The sequence below is a fragment of the Carassius auratus genome, unplaced genomic scaffold (genome assembly GCF_003368295.1).
Source record: "Carassius auratus strain Wakin unplaced genomic scaffold, ASM336829v1 scaf_tig00042852, whole genome shotgun sequence".
NCBI lineage: Eukaryota > Metazoa > Chordata > Actinopteri > Cypriniformes > Cyprinidae > Carassius > Carassius auratus.
In genome coordinates, this window is record NW_020526742.1 from 61,803 (window position 1) to 76,233 (window position 14,431).

At 35.9% G+C, this 14,431-nt stretch overlaps 2 long non-coding RNA genes across 3 annotated transcripts; one reads left to right on the forward strand and one right to left on the reverse strand.

Moving 5' to 3' along the window:
- Positions 1-3,942: 3,942 nt before the first annotated feature.
- LOC113086203 (uncharacterized) lies at positions 3,943-8,542 on the forward strand. Its single transcript, XR_003284691.1, has 6 exons — positions 3,943-4,188; positions 6,566-6,676; positions 7,077-7,269; positions 7,417-7,503; positions 7,995-8,229; positions 8,406-8,542. It is a non-coding gene; the product is annotated as an uncharacterized LOC113086203 (long non-coding RNA).
- A 1,489-nt stretch (positions 8,543-10,031) lies between these two features.
- On the reverse strand, positions 10,032-13,166 carry LOC113086201 (uncharacterized). 2 transcript variants are annotated; one of them, XR_003284689.1, is made up of 6 exons: positions 13,131-13,166; positions 12,984-13,010; positions 12,406-12,450; positions 12,234-12,287; positions 11,948-12,157; positions 10,032-10,106 (listed from the first exon to the last, which is right to left on the reverse strand). It is a non-coding gene; the product is annotated as an uncharacterized LOC113086201 (long non-coding RNA). The 2 variants fall into 2 exon arrangements; XR_003284688.1 differs by lacking the exons at positions 12,984-13,010; positions 13,131-13,166 and having other exon boundaries at positions 12,406-12,497.
- Between the last annotated feature and the right edge of the window lie 1,265 nt (positions 13,167-14,431).

Here is a 14,431-nt window from a genome sequence, read left to right on the forward strand (position 1 = left end):
ATTCAATTTAATTCATAAAAGTTACATTTAGGGTAAGGTTAGGGGTAGCTCTAGGTCTTTAATATCTCAATAAGTTGCCATGATTTTAATATTGTTTTATAATGATTTACTGTCAGTTATATTGCAGGATGTTTAATGCACAACATTAATGATGAGAAAATAGTAATGTTATCTGTCACTATTTATAAGTAAATAGCATCTTAATGTCTACTGAATCCACAACTGTTATTTACACTTGGACTTGGACTGGCTGCCCCACAGTTTACGTGGTCCGCCTGCTATAGTGATTCTGTAATGTTTATGTGTCGTATGATTGTGTCTGTGTTTAAATGTTGAATAAAGTTTTGTAAATTGTCATAGGCTACTGGTGCTTTGTTTTCTGCTTTTGTATTTGCCTTATTGTTATAATATAATTGTTAAATTTGTGATTGTTACAATATATTGTTGTTATTAGATTATTTTATCTGACATATACAGTATACATACAGTATATGTGTATTATTTCCAGTCAAACTGACATCCCGACTTCAAGCAGCATTCCAGAGTCTCTCATACCAGATTGATGCTGGCCCACTCGGAGATTACTCCAGTCATTTTGAAAAAACAATAGCCACAGTATTTAGTATTTAGCCTTTGCTAACTTTATTATTCATTGTATTTATTAAAGTTGAATGATTTATGGCATTTATTGGCACTATTATGTATAATTATTGACACCCCACAGTGGACCTCACTAATTATTAATCCCTGGCTATGGCCGTATCAAGTGTTGTATGTTGTATACATATGTTAACATATGTTATACATATGTGTATATAGCCTATTACATCACTTATGTCTTATTTTTAGATAAATGTTTTCAACTATACAATTTTTTTACAGATCTTTAATAAAAAGGGTTTCAACTTTTCATGCTTGTTCAATGAAACCATTATAATATGCACATATGTGGACAAGGCTGTGTATAATGGAACAATTAAAGGGACTGTAAGTAGGAATTACTCCCATCTAGTGGTGAAATTGTATTTTGCATTCAAACTAATTGTGCTCTCCAGCGCCTTGCTTTTTCAAATGCGCGTTGCATCTACGGTAGGCGATATGTACCAAAAAGCTTTGACAGGATGTCTTCTAATAGCACTTCGTCGAGTTTTCCTTCAGGTGAACAGGTGTGTTATTTCAAACAAACTGCAACATGACAACTAACAAACGAATGTTACAGTATGAATTACTGACTGTGGAAAACATGAAATATTGTAATTAGTAGTTATGTCTTCTTTATTCGTTATATTTTCTGAATTATGTGCATTGTTAGATATCATCATCAAACACTGACTTACCTGTCGAGAAGAAAACAGGCCACTTCAGCGTCTCTTTTGAAATCTTTATCCAGCATTAGCTCTTTCCACCTAGAAAAAGCTTCCCCGACATTAACTCTTGTTTTCTGTAATCTACGGTCACGTTTCCTTTTACGTTCTATTTTTGACTGTTTTGGCGACGACGTTTTCTTCTCCTGTGGCGCGGCATATGTATGGTCCATAATAAGAATGCAATCCAGACTTTTAAACTTGCCGGTGCAGTTTCAAGCGCCTCTCACTGATCTGCACCTGCGTTTCTGGCTCTGACCGAAAACGCGTTGGCTTAGTACTTTTTGTCCCTCTCTGCTATTATAGTTTTGCAAGATGGCGGAACTACATGGAAGCCTCCGTCGACCTACCCGTCCCATGTATATAAAGATAATAAATTCTTCATTTACGAGGATTAGTTTAAACATTGGCATAGGTATTTGTACACCATTGAGGGCATATTTATGAATAAAAATATTGATTTTAGATAATAAAATACCTAAAAAGTTACTTATTGTCCCTTTAAAGTTGTGGTTATGGGGCATTAAAGAGGCCCTTCTACTTACTCAGAAAGCAGATGAACAGCCCATAAACATCTTTCACCCTCATTAGCTTCAAAACGTTTAGCTTGCTTTGAAGAGAATATTAAAAACAAGAATAAATGTGTGGGGTTTATTATATATTTTTGCATGATATGGTGGTCAAAACTTTACAAACACCTTGCAGAATATTAAAAAAATGTTCACACAAATAAGTGTAATTTTGAAGATTTGTTTTAATTTAGTACTGCCATGAACAAATAATTTCACATAACTGCTCCTGTGTAATGGAATATTGTGGTCGACCAGAGAAACCCCTCACCAATAGAGCACTGTAAGCCTGGGGAACTAAAGTTAACAGAAGAATGAATTATAAAACAAAACATTATATTAAAATTACAGTCAATCTGATTATTTAGAGCATACCTTGCGGTTAAGGCAATGTTTCCAGAATATCCATTAATTCAGACAGACTATTCAGGATAATATTTGCCGTTTCTGGATCAAGTATTCGCACTCTAGACCATGCCACACATCTGGCCATTGTCTGCATTCTGTAATTCATAAACATAACTAGTTGTAGTAAAACTTGCAATCTTTATGTTGGCTTGAGAAAGAGAGAGAGGGAGACAGAGACCACAACCAGGAAATAACCATGCAATAAAATGTATGTGTTTTAAACATGGTTTCTGAAGCTAAAGTGTTCTGTGACCGTACAAATTACCATGCAGCAAGCAAATATACAGTAACGTTAATACAGTTTTTAAACGTGGCTTCTTGTCCACAGTTTATGGTAACACAGAACGTTTAACATAATTTTGACATAAAAAACACTGTTGTTGTAAGGCATGGCATTTATCTTCTATTATTTCATTTAGCATTTCAAGTTACTAGAAGTCAGCCATCTTGTAAATGTAATATGTTTTGGACATACCTGGTTATGATGATATTCAAATCATCCTCCGTGTTATAAGAGGATGCCAACTGAACGCAGTCTGTAAAAGTTCTTTGACAGTTTAAGAAAACATTTCTAAGAGCCATCGTAGAGAGCAATCCACTTTTCCACGTTACCGGTGACAAAAAAACCTGCATGAGTACAAACAGGATGAGATGCCACAGCACCGACATCACAACCAACGTATAAATGCATCATTGACTCTAAAGTTTTACGCTTGCCTATGTATATGCCAACGTAAAATTACGATCTCATTCACGAACAAATGTTACGTGTGACGTTTGCATAGGTATTTGCTTACCTAACAGCACATCATCCCTCACGGAAAGAAATGTCGTCTGATGTTTAGATATGCATACAGCAACGTGCCATCGCATCACAAATGCAAATTAAATCCTAAACAGTGCAACGCTATTGGCTGTTGTGCGGTCTGACGCGACACCCGAACATATACTTCGTATTTACGCGTACAAACTGTGCGTGTTAATGCGTCCAAATTTCACGAGTTGTATATAATAGGCATTGTCCCCAACGGCGTTACATACTAAACGTTCGCGTTTACACGGACCAAACAAACGCGTACAAACTGTGCGTGTTGACGCGGTCAAAAATCACGCGTTTCGTTTAAAGTATATTGGGCCCGTACTATACTAATGTGTCGTCATTCCTTTATCCTATTATTCCTTTATATATATATATATATATATATATATATATATATATATATATATATATATATATATATATATATATATATATATATATTTTATTATTATTATTATTATAATTATTATTATTATAATTATTATTATTAGTAATGTAAATAGAGTAGAATAATGGTGAAGTGTGTGGATGTATATGATTGGGGAGTAGGAGGGAATGGGGTAAATGAATATATGAACCTGTTTTCTGATCCACACTCCGGAGCAGAGGGTGGCGGTAATGCACCAATTATGCTGGATGCCAACCGCAACATTAAAAAGAAGAAGAGAAGAAGAATGTGTCGTCATCATGACGTATTCATGTGGTGAACGCAAAGCATTTTGGGAATCCGCGGCACAACATTCGGCGCGAGACTTCTTTGCATGGAGGAAGAACACAGTTTTAAAGATCCCGTCTACCTGCTGTGTTATAAACTGAAATAGTCGTTCTCACGAAAGAAGTGGCATAAAGCTTAAGAACGGAATATCCTTTTATCGTTTTCCAGCGTGGAAAAATAATAGTGCAAGCCTTGTTTCAGAGGTGACAAAAAGGCTACGAATGGCATGGATAGCAGCGGTAAGGAGGCCAAGATTACCTTCGACATCACTCCACCACACATGATGGTGTGTTCAAAAGCATTTTCACCAAGGTAAGTTAACATTAATTGTAACTGTTAACTAGCATGACATGGCTAGAAAATTAGCTTAAGTTACCAATGTACTAAAGCGTACAAATGTTGTACATCTAGGCTACATTGCAATTTATTTGGTGACTGGGTTTGCAGGCAAACCTGCCTATGAAATGTTGGGAGTATGATCCTGCTTTGATTACGGGAATAAAATAGTTTCAAAATATATTAAAATAGAAGTCAATTTAATTTTTTACAAAATAAATAAATATATATATATATATATATATATATATATATATATATATATATATATATATATATATATATATTCAAATAAATGCAGCCTTGGTGAGAAGAAGATGCTTCTTTTAAAAACATAAAAAAATCTTACTGACCCCAAACTTTTGAACGGTAGTGTATGTCGCCCCCTGTGTATAGCTAATCTGGATTCCTTTAGGAATAGAGGTTGTGATATGACACAATTGCTTTGTATTGTTACTGTCAGACACTACACCCGCACCTGAGATGTAAGGTCCTGTGAATCCACCTCCATCACCGGACACTGTCCACACCACTCATGAGACTGAGCTGAAGACTTTGCTGGATAAAATTGTGTTTGTGTGCTTGCTTTGACCAATATGTGTCCAAGTGTTGTTGTGAAGGCGTCATGTTAGAATTATACACCTTGCTCGCATCTAATATGTAAATGTTTTTTTTTGTTTGTTTTCCAAAAGATTTTGTAATGTCTCTTCTCACATGTAATGTTTTTTAGCCGTGTCTGTAAATAAAATACACAAAGATTGAATGAAATTCTGCCTCCTTTCTCTGTATTAAGGAAGAATTTTGCAAAATCAGTGTTCTTTGGTTGCAAACACAATTACATAACTTAAATAGTAGTAACAACCAACTTAATTTCAGTTTCTTTACATATTTAACATTGTAAATACATTTAGATTAATACATTAACATGTAAATACATTTAGATTAATACATTTACATTTATAAAGAGTCCATAGAAATGATGAGAAACTAAAAATGTATGAGGTAGGTTTAGTTGTGGGTGATAAGTCACAGACACCCCAGCTAACAATTTTACGTTCTGGGAACATTAGTTTTTGGTTCCCATAAAGTTCCCGGAACGTTCCTCTAACCTTAAGGGAACGTTCTATTTACGTTAAGAAAACTTTCCTGGATAACCTTAAGGGAACGTTCTCAAAGTTCCCAGAACGTTCTCCTAACCACTACATTCTGATGTCTGTACATTAATAATCAGTAAACAAGCCAATACTTCTACATAGTTTATTGTATACATATTTTATTGTAGTACAACAATATTGTTCTTATTGTATATAATCATATGAACCATGAATTATACATATATATGACTTGCATTTAAAGAAAAGATCTCAATCTCTGAAATGGGATATGAACATTTTATTTTAAACAACAAACAAAATGTATAAGTTTGAAAATGTGTACAGTGAACGTGTGCGGGGAACAAAACTGAAAACGTATATGGTGAACAACACTAAAACTTCTCCAAGTCTTCTTCATCAGCTGCGAAAAAAAAAACAAAGGGGAAAAAAAGACAAGTTAGTTAGAAATTATAGGCTTAAAAAAACATATATATATATATATATATATATATATATATATATATGGATTTTGTGTCAATGGACGGTGAGGTCACAACATTTTTCAGCCATAATTTTTTTTTTTTTTACTGGCCAGGAATTTATTTATTTATGAGGCAGTTACTACCATAGATATACATAAAAAAGGCTAGATGTCTTACGTCGGAGTCTCTAACGTCATCACCGGCGGCCATCTTGTCACAGGCAAGCTTTCTGGCGGACTCTGTGGTACCCATAGACAGTAAAAGAAAGGTGGTACCTGATGTAAGGTGAATGATCTGCACGAACACAAATACTCTTATCTCGCTGAAATCTTGACGGATTTACAAAATGTTTGATTTCTTACAAACGTTAATAACGTGGCTATAATTCTGAATGCGTCAACATGTTGAAATTGCAGCTTTTCTTTTCGAAAGACGACTTAATCGTGCAGCATAGTTGTGTATCACAGCTAACGTTACTTGTGCAAGTTATCAAGGCTGAGACCACAATCGAGCTGTTCAATTATATAGGTTTTACTGACACCAATAACGATTTTATGACAAACAATCTTTTGTCTAAATTACAGTCTTTGTGGATGTGGTTGTAGTTATTAACTGGCTTTGAGTGAGACCTAACGTTAGTAGTTACAGTTTAGCTGCTACCCAGCAATTTTACTTCAGTGGGAGAGGCAGAATTGCTCTTTCTTTTCAATATAACTTAAGTTGCACATGATTTCCAATCGGTTTGGTTTGTTAAAAACATCTTCCATTTTGATACAGGAAATTGCTGGCTTTATAGGAGAAGATGCCAGACTTTTGTGCAGCCTACGTAATCGGATGCTCCAATCGCCGTAGTCTCAAAACGAGAGCCCGTGGGATCACCTTTCACCTGTAAGATATGAAAATATTATGATTATATTTGGAATAATCTTTAGTTACTTAGTGGATGTATGTACAGTACAGGTCCTGTTACATAGGAACTGCGGGGCTATGACATAATAGTATTACAAGATTGTTGCTGACCCAAAGATTTTTACAAGTTTGTTTACACAATCGCAGAATGTTTTTTGGACACCTTTTTATAACTAGTTTAGTGTGGTTGTCTTATTCTAAAGTACATACATGCATACATGATGCATACATGCGCACACACACACACACATTCATACATATAGTTACCCAAAACATGATAATTTAGGTGTCCTTACCCTTAATGTTAAAAGAAGGAAAAAAAAGGTTGGAAATGTTGACAATAATTTATATATCTGGGTACATTTCTAACATTTTTAAGGTTTCCCAAAACCGGAAAGATGAGGAGGCAGTGGGAACTTGCCCTAAGAAGAGACGGTTTTGTTGCCTCTGACAGGACACTGCTCTGCAGTGAGCACTTCAGGAGTGAGGACTTTGACAGAACAGGGCAGAATGTCCGGCTTAAAGATGGTGTTGTGCCAAACATTTTCAACTTTCCAGCTCATCTTCAAAGGGTATGTATCATTGACCAACAGTAATTCAAGGTGTATAAGATTGAGAGATCAATATGTGATTAAATGTCACTTTAGTTTTTCTTTCTGCAAGTTATATAATGTGTTTATTACGGCACATTTTAGACACTCAAAACTTCTTTATTTTAGTTGGCAACAAGAAGCACAAGCACCTCTAGAAGAGCGGAAGACATCCTGCCAATGGACTTGTCTCAGGATGTACCTCAACATGATGTTGTGAGTGTTTACATGTGGAATGTCAAACAAATGAGAGCATTATGTGGCTTGTTATATTAAATCCTTTATCTTGGTGGTACCCAGAAAGGTTTATGATGGTGTTAGTAGGCAAAGAGCCCAATATTATTTGAGGTGGTACTCTGTGTAAAAAGTTTGAGAACTACTGGCTATCTCACTTGCTCCGTCGCTCATATACTTGAATGAATAAACATGTGTGAATATTGAAACTAAACCCAGGGGTAGGCAACCTTTACAATCAAAAGAGCCATTTTTGTCCAGAGCCACAAAACATATTTTTGCCTTATAAGTGGACAAGCCTATACAATTTCTTAAATGTATACTGTTGTGTTTTCTGTTGGAGAATTGGAGAACCTAAACATGTATTTAGGCTCACAGAATTGAAAAGTGAAGATTGAATTGTAAAAAAAAGTAACTTATTAATTTCCATATTACTATTATTTATATATTTGTATATTTTGGCAAAACAACAGGGAGTCACTGGAGCGAGGAGTTCGAGCCGCAAGCGTCAGGCCACTGACCACTTGTATGCATTCCCTACCAGCTGTCATTGACACCTTAACAAGCCTGTCAGCTGTAGATATGTCCTCTGCAGCAGGAGGAGAAGATCTTCCATCCCTATTTGCTGACATTCCTGCCCTAGTACATGACCACAGCTACCTTCCCATCCACTTTGGTCTTGTGGACAACGCTCCGTGTACATTTCAGGTAAAGGCTGACTGAAAGTTGATTTTGCCTATAACCGATAGTGCCAATAGTCAAATTCTGGGGGAAAACAATCTCGCGATAGTTTATAAAGAGAAATCTTCCCTTAATTTCCACATCCTTATTAATGATTATTATTATTATAAGTAATGATATTATTATACTAACTCAAATTTCAGGATTTGTTGTGCGACGGGCTCTGAAGAAGCTGTCGTGTGATGTCTGCCATGCCAGCCTAGGGACAGACGCTGCATCTGCCATCAAGGACCAGAGCTACCACCTGCTGACCTTAAAAAACAATGGAGGTCTGGTGATTCCATCAGAAGGCACAGTGAGGGTCGTCAGGGCAGCAGAGAGGGTCATTCGTCAGGCATCAGCCAGTACCAGACGATCACAGCCCAGCAAACTGCTAGAGGTCGTGTACACTGTATGGAAGAGGATAGGGTCAGAGGATGTGTTTGTGCTCGGGGAGCACATTGGCGAAATGCAGTATGGCATAGACAGCCACCACCATACGCTGTTAACATTAGTTGTGTCCTTGTTTTTTTAAGCTAAGGCTGCACCACATCGCTAAAATGACTAACCTTACCTTACAGAGCAACAACATGCAACAGAAGCTCAATAAAACTGTCCTTTTCAAAGGGCATTAGCCCAAGCTCTATTATTTTGGGTATTTTTTTTTGTCCTCCACAGTAGTGTAGTTCTCTCTACAGGGTGGGGATTTCAACATGCAGCATTTTTTATGTATATTTGTAAAGGGGAATCTTCTATTTTTTTTTATTGCAAATGTCACTTTTATAATAGTTAAAAAAATAAATAGACTTTTTCTATTTTTCTATTCTTTTGGGGTCAGTTGTGTTTCTAAAGTCATATCAAGAGACCTAGAAGCTGAAATGTGGTCAGTTGAATTGCTTGTTATCCAGCAGAAAGAAAAAACAATATTCTAGCCTCTAGAACTCTGTGCCAGTACTTCACATAATTATTCTGATTGTTTCCTAAGAAACTACAGGGTCTCAGCTTTCTAAAGAGGTCAGGCATTTGATGGTAGGCAAAAATAGCTGGGAACAGTGATCTCTGAAGTACAGTAGGCACAGTGCAATGTCGAGGGGAAAAGCCTAGTAAATGGCCCAACCCTGAAGAAGTTAATAAACGTAATAATTCAAATTATTTTATTATAATATTAATATTATAAAAGTGTATGTGTATATATATATATAATCATGTTGCCAATATGTACACTGAATTTTAGTAGCCTATATATTGATTTAACATAAATACCTTGGGCGTGTGTATATTCATTGCACCTATATGTTCTGTTCAATGTTATTTTCATATGGAAGTCCATGGTTATAATTATAAGTATGCAGTGTCAGAAGTACATCTCTGACGTTTATAACAAACCATATATATACACTAAATATAAATATAACTAAACTACTTTTTACATTAATCTAGTAGTTTTACTTTCTAACTTAAGTTTAGATTTTATTAAAACTAATATCAAAATTAATTTAGCATGAGGTACATTAAATAATTGAAAATGTAAACAAAACTGACACTATTACATACCATTTGAAACGCCTGTGTGGGGCAAATTTTAGGACCATTGAAATGAGGTCTTCAATCCCACTGGCCTTTAGAGACTTGTACACCTTCTGCATTGCCCCTAGAGGTAGAAATAATATCGTCAACATCGTAGCCATTTGGATATGGTTTTATTTAAAATGATGTACATTGGGACAAGAACAATTTTCCAAAGTGCAAAATAAAATTGCCTACAACTATAGAAAAAGACTTATAACTTGCCTATGATCATGTTGCAATATTTTGCGCAAGGTTGCACCTGGGTTTGCTCCTCCAAGGGACCGAAGGTAATTCATCTGTTTAAAAGAAAGAAAGAAAGACTTATTTAGAGGAAAAAAGAATATGGCATCATGACAGCAGATTAAATATTTTTGTTGCTATTTGAATGTAAAGCATTCAAGCTGTGATTGTGTTGTTCCACATTCATATGTGAACACATTTTCTTCTGAAACAACTCTAATGAAATTATAGTTTTTGAATGAATAAAATTAATGCAAGCATGTGCATGGGGATGTAAACTTTTGAACATGTGAATGGTGGAAATTGTTCTTATTTTAAGATTAATTTTATTAATTTTTTCCATTTACTCATATTCATAACCACTCAATTAGCCAAAAAGCAGATGGAAAACCAAGAATGTGCAGGACACAGGATTTTTCTGTAGAAGAGTGGGTAGAACAGTATGAATGGCCTCAGTTCTGAGTTTGTTTACAGAAAAAGCTGTATAGTAGTAAAAGTATCCTGCATTGTTAAGCTTTGCATGCCGCCTGTGGTGTTGTTTCTGAAAGAGTGAGGGAGAGCAGAATCACATAATTTGCTGTTACGCGCTTCTGTTCTCCTGCACACTTTCGGCCTCAAAACAGCATCGTTTGCATGACGCTCTAGTGGTTAATAAACAGAACTGTTTGCGTCTTGCGGAAGAACATCGTAGCCGGAACTACTTCTCTCCGTTTATGTCTATGAAGAATCACAAAGGTACTGGGTTACTCCGCCGCGGTACCCCCGAAGCAATCTAAAATAGTCCAAATATAAACACTTATTATAGGTGCACCCTAGTGATTCAATTCAGGACAAGTTAAAAACACGGTTTGGAAAATGGATTCATGGTGTACTCGCTTATGATATACATTTTGAATACATTTAGAATACAAACAAAGTTACGGACCGCAGCTCTGATTGGTTGTTTTCTTACCTGGAGCGTTCTGTAACTGCAAATGGCAATAGGACCACTGGGAGGAGCCAGAGGAGCTTGATTTTTTTCACAGATCATCTGTCTCATTCTACTATCAGGACATAATGACAGGTTTAACAAATATGTAAAAAAAAAATTAGCACCTTGTTTGTGTGCAGCGCACATGAAGCGCAAGTGCGTGCAGAGAGCAGCGGTCGGCGGTCGCGCTTCAGGTTCCCGGTTTGTGTCCGACCTCGGACCGTTCCATGTATTTCCACTGTAGAAAAGGTTGGTCCGAGTCGAAACTGACTTCTTTCATATTTGTCAACCGATATACAGAAAACTACATCATGAACACCGCCGTTTTTGTCTTACGTTAACATAAACAGATGAGAAAGAAAACACAAGTGTACAGTATTTTTGCTTAAAGAGACAACAGCCTAATAAATGCACTGCCTGTCATTAATGTTAATCAAAGAACAAAAGAAAATCATTCACTGATCTTGACTGAATATATTTAATAACTTTAATTGATTAATCTTTATTTTATTTATAAAAAAACTATGCAGTGTTTTTAAACTTTTTTTGATTACAGTTTCTATACCTGAAATTTTGTTTAGTTGTATTTATTTACGATATTGCTAATTGATTTGTTTGTTCCTATTTCATTACCGACTGTTTACTTGTCTTTAACACTTTAATATTTGAAATATATATTAATCTAGTGGTTTTTGCTATGGTATTTTCTTTTTAAAACACACAGGCAAAATTCATCTTGCTGTGTTTTATAGGCTGCTGATTTTTGCTCATGTTATTCAGCTGCAACAGAATGCTTTGTAAAAAGACAGAATACATGTTTGACATCTTAATGTATATGTAAATATCTTGACTTTATTATCTACACTATTATCATGTGCAAAAAAATCGGATTTGGTAAAGGATTTGAGTGTCTTGCATAAGTATTACCATCTTGGCCCTTTTTTCTTTATTTTCCAAATCCCTGTCAAGGGTCTGCAGATCCTCCACTGTTTGGCATGGCCCATTTTACAGAAAAAAACCCATCTTCCTCTGTCATGGTCACAGCTACTGCAGCCAGTAACTGCCTCTGCATGGCAAGGATGTCTTGCTGGTTCTCAACAATTTCTTGTAGTCTTTGCAAGACTTTTGTGCGATAGCCTGTGAAGCAAAAATGCATAATGCTCCTTGAATGTGTAGTATTACTCTAGTGTTAAAAATCAAAACTTGACTTTACTCTTTGATGCAGAGTCTGAACACTGGGGCTCTTCTACGAGGAGCTGCGAAGCAACTGCGGCATAAAACAAAATTTCACTCTAACTAGAATTATTAATAATTACAATAAATATAATACTCTGAATTTCAGAATATAATATTTTGAATTTTAGAATAGAGTTTTAGAAGAATACCTTCAAGAGGCCGTGATATGCTTGACTCCTGCAGCAATTCCTCTGCTGTATAAATATAAACAGAATAGGCAATTTCAAAACTGGCTTTCAAGGGCCACTCTTCTTCAGAGTTTAGCTCCAACCCTAATCTAGCACACCTGATTAAGCTAATCAATGTTGATTAATTTAATAATTCAATTATTGAAATTAATTGATAATTAAAGGGAGTTGAGTTTAAATTGAAGTTGGAGCTTAATTCTGCAATAAAGTGGAAATGAAAAGCCACATTAACCCCCGGTTTCATAGACAAGGCTTAAGTCTAGTCCTAGACTAAAATGTAAATCTGAGCTATTTCACCTGAAAGAAACTGATCTGATCTTAAAACATGTCAGTGCATTTGTTTTGTCTTAAGATGCACACCAGTAATGCTTTTCTAAGGCATGTTTATAAAAATGACAATGAAAGAACTATGACCTAATCCTGGATTAGGCAAAGCCCTGTCTGTGAAACCAGGCCATAGATTCAGCATTAATTAGTGAGTCGCAGGTTATAATAATAATAATAATAAAAATAATAATAAAAAAACTCGATTTAGTTACAGTGTTGAGAAAGATAACTGGAAATTCCTTCTTTCGTGCCAGCATAGAGAGTGTGTGTGTGTGTGTGAGAGAGAGAGAGAGATCATTCATTCATTCATTTGGGAAGATGTGTTTGTCCATAAAAGCATACTTTTATATTATACTAACCCTTGTCCAGAGGATGAATATTGGAGAATGATGAATCTGTAATTACAAAATTGAATGGATGATAAATGGAGACATTGGTTAATAATCCATGTCAAAAGTGGATTAATTGACAGTGAGCTCTGTTACACAAGTATATATATATATATATATATATATATATATATATATATATATTAGTATTCTTATAATAGCCTTGAACACACACACTGGCGAGTAAAAAATAAGAATTTATTAGCCAATGGCTTACAATAGACATCACTTAGGCGCCTAGAGTAAAATTTAGTCACATATGTGAGTGATTTACTCGAAATGTAGAGGGTTGTTTTGACGGGTTGCTGTGAATACCTTTAAATTGACACTGGTTTTAATCAAATGAAACGGTAAAATGCTTGTGAAGTGAACCAGAACAGAACTGATGATTTTGCTGATGTATTTATGTCCTCAATGAGAAGGCAGAAGCAGAAATTACTGCAAGCGTCACGCGCCTCAGTCTATGTAGTAAACAAACCATTCATTCACAGTTTACACAGAGACGCGCAAAACATGCAGGATTCATATTTCAACCAACTTTTGCGGCTTAACATTTACAGATACTCATCCATATGGAGATTTGATTTGATTCATTTATGCTAACTTTGACTAATTCCCTGACTGTCCATATTAAAATCTAAGTCTCATTTTCATGACTAGATTCCGTCCGCGTTTTCTGCTTCACGGAAATCATAGCGGTGTATGTATGCAAGAACCGAGTTTGAACGGAACCTCGGTACCACCGGTACTTAAAGAAACCTGATACCGTCACATCTTCATTTTTTTAGTACCGACTTGGTACTGAAGTAATGGGTCTTTTGACAACACTAATATGCTTTTTGAAACACTCACTCACACTCACTCCCTCCCTCACACTCTCTCTCACACAATCTCTCTCTCTCACTCACACTCACTTACTCCCACTATTACTCACTCACACTCTCTCTCTCTCACACACAACCTCTCTCACTCACACTCACTTACTCCCACTATTACTCACTCACACTCTCTCTCTCTCACACACAACCTCTCTCACTCACACTCACTTACTCCCACTCTTACTCACTCACACTCTCTCTCTCTCTCACACACAACCTCTCTCACTCACACTCACTTACTCCCACTATTACTCACTCACACTCTCTCTCTCTCACACACAACCTCTCTCACTCACACTCACTTACTCCCACTCTTACTCACTCACACTCTCTCTCTCTCTCTCACACACAACCTCTCTCACTCACACTCACTTACTCCCACTCTTACTCACT